Below are 9,129 nucleotides of genomic sequence, written 5' to 3' on the forward strand. Positions count from 1 at the left end.
GTGCGCTGGAAAATTTCTCAGGACAAATTGCATACCATCTGCCTAGCCATAAATTGCTGCAATTGGCAAGATCGACAAGCTTTACCTTGCGGCCAAAAAATAGCCGAGTGCCAGTACAAGGACCCACCGTCTTCACTGATGGGTCTGGGAAAACTGGGAAAGCTATTGTTACCTGGAAGGAGGAATCTGAGTGGCAGGTGCTGGAAGGCCATGAGTCAGGCTCAGCCCAGTTGGTTGAACTGAGGGCTGTTGCCATGGCCTTTCAACGGTTCTCGCAGGTACCTTTGAATTTGGTCACCGATTCTGCTTATGTGGCTGATATAACGCAACGCTTAGATTGTTCACTTCTGAAAGAAGTGAATAATGCGGCTCTGTTTTCTCTGTTAAAAACCTTATGGTGTGCAATTCAAGATCGAGTTCACCCATATTACATCCTGCATACCCATAGTCATACTAATTTGCCAGGCTTTATAACGGAAGGCAATGCCAGGGCTGACATGCTAGCTAACCCCGCATGGGTAGCACCTCAGCCCGATAAGATCGCACAAGCCAAGGCATCGCATAATTTCTTCCATCAAAGCGCACATACCCTGCAGAAACAGTTCCACTTAACGCCCACTGAGGCTCGGGACATTGTCAGCGCTTGCGCTGACTGCCACGGACTTGCGGCACCTCTGCCATCGGGGGTAAACCCCAGAGGCCTAAAGGCCCTGCAGCTTTGGCAGACGGATGTAACGCATGTTCCTGAATTTGGCAGGTTTAAGTATGTGCACGTGTCTATTGACACTTTCTCCTCAGCTATGTGGGCAACTGCTCATACTGGGGAGAAAAGTCGCGATGCCATTGCCCATTGGAAACTCGCTTTTGCGGTCTTGGGCGTGCCTTCTTCTATAAAAACCGATAATGGCCCGGCCTATGTCTCACAGAAGACGCGGCAGTTTTTACAACTATGGGGTGTAAATCATACCTTGGGTATTCCGCATTCTCCTACTGGCCAAGCCATTGTTGAACGCGCTCATGGCACCTTGAAGCGTGTTTTAGAAAAACAAAAAGGGGGAATGCATGGAGAAACCCCACAGAGTCGCCTAGAAAAAGCGTTATACACAATTAACCATCTTACGGTGCCATCAAATTCAAATAATCCCATTATTTTGAATCACTTTCTTTCGTTGCAGTCTTCAGGCGAGACGCACCTGCCCCGAGCAAAAGTCTGGATACGGGACCTACTCACTAAGACGTGGGAAGGCCCATGTGAGCTTATTGCTTGGGGTCGTGGGTATGCTTGCGTTTCCACAGATACTGGATACGATGGCTACCCGCAAGATGCGTCTGCCCTGACCTGCAACATCAGAAACAGAACAGGCAACATCCGAACGATGGCCAGAATGGAGATCATCCATCAAATGACCCTTCTAATGGAAATAATGACATCGGCCATCAACCTGTTCCTTCCACGAGTAGAGACTAAATTTCAAGTCTCTGTCGGAGTCAGAATGTTAGAATTAATAACTAAATGTATGACTGGTTTGCTAGATGTATCTCCCATGGTATTGCTGAAAAATCTCCCTGCTTGATTTAAACTAATCTTAAAACAAAAAGGGGGAATTGTGGAGAAACCTTTTGGCTGCTGCAGCATCCTGTGAAGGTTCTTTCCCTATGCAGGCTAACTAAGAAACACCTGTAGCTCGTTACACTGGGAAAGTTACCTTGAAACAGGTGCTGTAGCATTCAGCCAATCACTCTGGGAGATGGATGGTCAAGTGACCAATAGCCTTGACCCATCTAGCAAATCATGTGACTCCTGACTATTTAAGGCAGGGCGTTTACTCCTAAGGGTGAGGCATTTCCTCCTGAGCCTTGGAGGAGTGTGGGCCTTCCTTAGAGTAAGCCTGAAGCCTTCGCATTAGAGCATTGGTCTACTTAGAGCCACCTGAAGCCTTCCAGCTGCGACAACTGCTCATTATTCAGATGGTTGTAAATCACCTCCAGCACAGCTAACTCCCTCGGGTACTGGATACCTCTTTCCATGGTGCTCCACTTGCCTGGGTGACATGTCATATCATCCTTGAAGGGGTACCTTTCCTTTACGCTTGACAGAAGTCGCCTCCAGAGGCTGAGGATTTTTTTTTTTTTTTTTCCAATTGCATTGTCGATGTCCTTTTCCCTGGACAAGGATCTCAGCTGCCTGGCTTTCCTACCATCTAGTTCCAGGCCATCAGCTCCATTATCCCAGCATCGGAGCAGCCAGGTGACAATGTTTACGTTTTGAAGGCGGCTGAAATCCTTTCACATATTTCACAGCTCACCTTGGGATAGAGATCAGAAAATCAGTCTCATGTGTGGGCTCTGCCTCTTCCTGTTCTTGTGATGGCCCTGGTTCATCTTCATCCCTTACTAAGTGAACTGTTTTTTATGCATTTTTTCTTCTGTACAGGGGCAACTGATACCAGAACAGGGGGGTTCTCTGGTTCAGCTGCAGTGTCTGTCATTTTGTCATCAGATCCAGGGACCTCCTCTCCCCTTTGAGAGTGCTGAAGAGTGTTAGACAAGGCAGCTCGGTAGGCGTGGGCCCAGCCTCAGCACATTGCACTGATCTGGGTCTCCCAGGGATCGCCAGGGTGACAGCATAGTTTTTCCAAACATTCTATCAGTTTTTCAGGATTCTGCACTTGTTCAGAGGTGAAGTTCCGAAACACTGGAGGTACCAACTGTCTTAGGCCTTTGCCCCTGCTCTCCCACACGCCCTGCCACTCATAACTATGTGGCCTCAGGGCGGATCTCTCTGGGATATCGTTAAATACTCGTTTAACTCCAATCAAAACCCGAAACACCTTCAGGACACAGAGCATTGAGACCACGCTGGCTAGGACACTCCCAGAGTATTCAAAATCCTCAAAGGCCGTTGTAATCAGCCGGAATGAGAAGGGCGGGGTGCAGAACGGGGGGAGGGGAAAGGGACCCTCTCCTGCCTTCCCCAGGGACTGGGCGCGGTTACCGGCAAATTGCGAGAGGTGGCGCCCGAGACACGGGCACGATGCCAACGCCACGTACACGGACCAGCCCAGCTGCGTGGCCAGCGCCGCGATCGTGTCATAAAGCGATATGAGACAGGACAGCACAATGAGAGCCCGGCCCCCTCTGCCCGCGGTGATGAACAGCCCCGCAGGGAATACATCGGAATACAAGAAGGACATAGAGCTACTGGAACGAGTCCAGAGGAGGGCCACGAAGATGATCAGAGGGCTGGAGCACCTCTGCTATGAAAATAGGCTGAGAGAGTTGGGGCTGTTCAGCCTGGAGAAGAGAAGGCTCCGGGGTGATCTTATAGCAGCTTTCCAGTACCTAAAGGGGGCCTACAGGAAAGCTGGAGAGGGACTTTTTACAAGGGTGTGTAGTGATAGGACAAGGGGCAATGGATTTAAACTGAAAGAGGGCAGATTTAGGTTAGATATAAGAAAGAAATTTTTCACTCTGAGGGTGGTGAGGCAGTGGAACAGGTTGCCCAGAGAAGTTGTGGATGCCCCATCCCTGGCAGTGTTCAAGGCCAGGTTGGATGAGGCTTTGGGCAACCTGGTGTAGTGGAGGGTTTCCCTGCCCATGGCAGGGGAGTTAGAACTAGATGATCTTTAAGGTCCCTTCCAACCCTAACCGTTCTATGATAAACCAAGCACACTCAACCAGCTAGTTATGCTGCGCTTGATGCGCCCTGGGACATGGTTGGTCCTTTGGGCTGCCAGGGCACACTGCTGACTCATATTCAACTTGCCATCAATCCAACTGCCCAGATCTCTTTCTGCGGGGCTGCTCTCCAACCTCTCATCCCCCAGTTTGTATCTATAACCAGGATTACTCCATCCAGATGCAGAATTTGGCACTTGCTCTTCTTAAATTTCATATGATTGGTGATTGCCCAGCTCTCTAGTCTATCCAGATCTCTCTATAAGGCCTCTGTACCCTCGAGGAAGTCCACAGCTCCTCTTAGTTTAGTATTGTCGGCAAAGTTACTTAATGTACATTTGATTGCTGCATCCAGATCATTTATAAAAACATTAAAGAGCACTGGCCCTAAAATTGAGCCCTGGGGAACCCCACTGGTGACTGGTCGCCAGCCTGATGTAACCTCATTTACCATAACTCTTTGAGCCTGACCTGTCAGCCAATTGCTCACCCATCGTATTATGGACTTGTCTAGCTGTGTGCTGGACATATTGTCCAGAAGGATACTGTGAGAGACAGTATCAAAAGCTCTGCTAAAATAAAAAAACACATCTACTGGCTTCCCTTGGTCAACTAGATGGGTGACTTTGTCATAAAAGGAAATACTTATTTAAGCTGGACTTTCCCCTTATGAACCCATGCTGGCTATGACCAATGACTGTGTTGTCTCTCATGTGTTTTTCAATAACTCTCAGAACAATCTCCATAATTTTACCAAGCACTGAAGTGAGACTGACAGGCCTGTAATTACCAGGGTCTTCTTACCCTTCTTGAAAATCAGGACAATATTTGCCAGCTTCCAGTCAACTGGGACCTCTCCAGACTCCCAGGACCATTGAAAAATAATGGAGAGAGGTCCCATGATGACATCAGCCAGCTCTTTCAGTCCCCTGGGATGAATCCCATCAGGCCCCATAGACTTATGTGCATCCAGCTGGAGCAGCAAGTCTTGAACAAGTTCAGGGTCAGCTGGGAGTTTATCATCTCCCCAATCATGGTCTTCCAACACAGGGCTCTAGGGGTCCCAGGACCCATCGTCGGTGTTGAAGACAGAGGTAAAGAAGGCATTAAATGTCTTTGCTTTGTCTACATCCCTATTTGTGAGGTGACTGACCTCATCAAGCAATGGACCAATGTTATCTCTGATCCTCCTTTTGCTGTTAACATATTTTTAAAAGCCCTTTTTGTTGTCCTTCACAGTGCTGGCCAGTTCAAACTCTAATCGAGCTTTGGCCACACAAATTTTCTTTCTACAGCGGCGAACAGCATCTCTGTAGTCCTCCTGTGTCACCTGTCCTTGCTTCCAATGTCCATACACTTTCCTTTTCCGCCTAAGTTCTAGAAGATCCCTGCTCAGCCAAGCCAGCCTTATGTCCCGCTTGTTTGATTTCCAACGCTTTGGAATTGCCTGCTCCTGGACTCTTAAGAGATGACTCTTAAAAAGTGACCAATGTTCATGGACCCCAATACCTTCAAAAGCAGATTCCTGGGACCTTACTAACTAGAAACATAGAATCATAAAATCAGAATCATTTAGGTTTGAAAAGACCCTTAAGATCATTGAGTCAACCGTAAACCTAACACTGTCAAGTCCACCACTAAACCATGTCCCCAAGCACCACATATACACATCTTCTAAATACCTCCAGGGACGGTGACTCAACCACTTCTCTGGGCAGCCTGGTCCAATGCTTGACAACCCTTTCAGTGAAGAATTTTTTCTTCATATTCAATCTAAACATCCCCTGGTGCAACTTGAGGCCATTTCCTCTCGTCCTATCACTTGCTACTTAGGATAAGAGATGGACATCCATCTCGCTACAACCTCCTGTCAGGTAGTTGTAGAGAGTGGTAAAGTCTCCCCTCAGCCTCCTTTTCTCCAGGCTAAACAATCCCGGTTCCCTCACCTGCTCCTCATAAGACTTGTGCTCTAGACCCTTCATCAGCTTCTTAGCCCTTCTTTGGACACGCTCCAGCACCTCAATGTCTTTCTTGTAGTGAGGGGCCCAAAACCAAACACAGTATTTGAGGCGTGGCCTCACCAGTGCTGAATACAGGGGGACGATCACTTCCCTAGTCCTGCTGGCCACACTACTTCTGATGCAATCCAGGATGCTACTGGCCTTCTTGGCCACCTGGGCACACTGCTGGCTCATATTCAGCCAGCCGTCCACCAACACGCTCAGGTCCTTTTCTGCCAGGCAACTTTCCAGCCACTCTTCCCCAAGCCTGGAGCGTTGCATAGGGTTGTGGTGACCCAAGTGCAGGACCCAGCACTTGGCCTTGTTGAACCTCATACAGTTGGCCTCAGCCCATCGATCCAGCCTGTCCAGAGCCCTCTGTAGAGCCTTTCTACCCTCAAGCAGATCAACACTCCCACCCAACTTGATGTCATCTGCAGACTTACTGAGGGTGCGCTCGATCCTCTCATCCAGATCATTGATAAAGATATTAAACAGAACTGGCCCCAATACTGAGCCCTGGGGAACACCACTTGTGACCAACCATCAACTGGATTTAACTCCATTTGCCACAACTCTTTGGGCCTGGCCATCCAGCCAGTTTTTTACCCAGTGAAGAGTACGCCTGTCCAAGCCATGAGCAGCCAGTTTCACCAGGAGAATGCTGTGGGAAATGGTGTCAAAGGCTTTATTAAAGTCTAGGTAAACAACATTCACAGCCTTTCCTTCATCCACTGAGTCAACTAGCTCCTTCAGCAGCCTGAAGTCTGCTCTCCCCATATCCAGGGACAAAGTTTCTCTGGCAGGTTTTTTCCTATCATCTCCAATGATTTGAAACTCAACTGCTTCGTGGTCACTGTGACCAAGACAGTCACCAATCACCACCAGAGTTCTTCTCTGTGGTTTGATGAAAACTTATTGTAACTTGAAAATCATCAAGTTGTGATTTATATTTACCTCATTGTCTTGTATCAATAAAATATATTGCTGCTTCTCTCTTACAAGTTAAGTGCATCACTCCATCTGTGACAAATTGACGTAGTTGGCAGGATGGCAAGTAGTATCACCGATTATTTACGGAGGCATGGAGTGAACCCAAGTCCCAACTTCTCAGAAAAGTGGGCTCCTGACATTTGGCATAATTAGGAAGCCATTGAAGAGCACCTAAAATAACTAGGGGCCACACAAAGGATGGAAAGGGGAAAGGAGTTATCTGCAAGATGCTAGGTACCTGTTTAAAAGCTGTATATCAAGAAAGGGAGAATAGAAATAGAAAGGAGAAGGACCTAGAGAAAGAAATAGAAGGTAGAAAAGCAACTGAGCTGTTACTGTCTTTAAAAACTGAACAGCTGCAGAAACAGTTACAGGAAGAAAAGGAGAAAAGACAAAAGTTGGGAGAAAAGGTCAAGATGATGCTTCTGCAGGGTCCCCGCGCCCCTGACTTCCTACAGATTAGGAAACTAATAGTATCTCTTTAAGATTGGGATGGAGACATCTGGGGTGATTCTGATCCCCACAAATCCTCCTGAATATGAAGCCACATCCATTGTTAAAACAGAAGGAACTGTGGGACCTTGGAGTGGTCATCCACAGCATACTACATGAACCATCCCCTGGGATCTCTTTCAATTGACAAATTTGCAAGAGAGATTGTGATGGTTTGATGGGGGGGGGAGGGGGGTTCTGGTGGCAGGAGAGGGGATTTGCTCCCTGTGACCTCCTGGTTCTGGCCACCAGATTGGACTCCCATCCCCCTCGGGATTTGAGCCAATCAGTGCCTCTGCGAATTGCCCTATTTAAGCTGGGACAAAGGAACCGGAAAAGGTGTGCCTTTGCCCAGGAGCGAGGAGAGGGGAGGAGGGTGCTGTCCCGGCTCCCGGCCGGGCGGCGGCCCGTGCCAGGCCGGTGCCACCCGCTGAGGATGGCCGCGACAGAGCCGCTTGGGGAACTCGGGGAGAGCCCCGCTCCCAGGGTGCCCACCGGGCCGAGTTCACCCAGAGAGGACTGAGATCTGAGAGAAACGGCTACACAGACACCAGGTCAGTGAAGATGGAACGGGACAAGGTGTGCCGGAGCTGAGTTTCCCCTGCAACCGGTGGCGAGACGTCAAGCGCCCCCCCTGCAGCCAGGACGGTCTCGGTGAAGCAGAGATCCACTCGCGGCCCGTGGAGAAGCCCATGTTGGAGAAGAGATGCCTGGGCCTGAGGATGGTCGTGAAGCATGGGACGCACGACAAGGTAGAGGCGCATCTAGAGTCTGTGTGACGACCCACGCCAGAGCAAGTGACAACAACTCCCTAAGAATCCGAGACTGTGGTAAAGCCCGCACTGGAGCAATCCGATGGGGAAGGATTGCATCCTGTGGGTAGGACTCACACTGGAGAAGTTTGTGGATTTTCCTCATGAGTAGGGGATCCACTGGAGCAAGGGAACAAAAGGGTGTAAGGACTCCTTCTCCTTTAAGAAAGGAGCGGCAGTAACAACATGGATGAACTGATCTGCACTCCCCCATTCCCTGTCCCCCTGCGCCGCTGGGGAAGGAAGGTAGAGCCGGGAAGAAAAGGAAAAGCGGGGGGAGGGTGTTGTTTTTAAGATCTGGCCTTGTTTTTTTTTATCCTCTTGATTAACTGGTTTTCTTTGTGTCTATCTTTTCAAAGTAACTGTTAATAAAATGAATTGTTTTATTCCCAAGCCGAGTCTGTTTTGCTCGGGACCATGGTTGGTGGGTGCTCCCTCTGTTCTTGTCTCGATCCTCAGTCCCTTTATTACATTTTATTTTTTCTCCTCTCCACTTTACTGGAGAAGGAGTGAGAGAGTGGCTGTGTGGAGTTCAGTTGCCAGATTGGCCTAAACCACGACAGAGATATAGCAGGAAACCAGGTGAAACTGAATACTTGTGGCGAGTATGCTGTAGTGGTTTTTGGACTGAGGGTCGAGACAAGAACCGAGAGGGAGCACTCGCCAACCATGGTCCCGGGCAAAACATGACTCAGGCTTTCTTCTTAAAACAAAACAATTTATTAACAGTTACTTAACAAGAGACAAAAGGGAACGAAACCGGTTACTTGAGAGGAGAAAGAGAAAACAAGGCCAGATCTTAAACACAACAACCTCCCCACTCCCCTTTCCTTCTGTTCCTGGCTCTACCTCCCCCCCAGCGGCGCAGGGGGACAGGGAATGGGGGAGTACAGGTCAGTTCATCCATGATGTTAACTGCCGCTCCTTTCTCAAAGGAGGAGAAGTCCTTACACCATTTCTTCCCTTGATTCAGTGGATCCCCTACTCACGAGGAAAAAATCCCCAAACTTTTCCAGTGTAAGTCCTGCTCGCAGGATTGCAATCCTTCCCCATGGATTGCACCAGTTTGAGCTTTACCAGTCTCGGCCTCTTAGGGAGCTGTTGCCACTCACGTCGGCGTGGGTGGTCCCACGGACTGCAGACGCCTCCACGAC

General features: G+C 49.0%; 1 pseudogene; it reads left to right on the plus strand.

Annotated features, from left to right (window-relative positions):
- The first annotated feature begins 4,711 nt into the window (after positions 1-4,711).
- Positions 4,712-7,334, plus strand: LOC147526279 (uncharacterized; annotated as a pseudogene).
- Positions 7,335-9,129: the final 1,795 nt, after the last annotated feature.

Source organism: Tauraco erythrolophus, chromosome W (assembly GCF_009769465.1).
Source record: "Tauraco erythrolophus isolate bTauEry1 chromosome W, bTauEry1.pri, whole genome shotgun sequence".
Lineage (NCBI taxonomy): Eukaryota > Metazoa > Chordata > Aves > Musophagiformes > Musophagidae > Tauraco > Tauraco erythrolophus.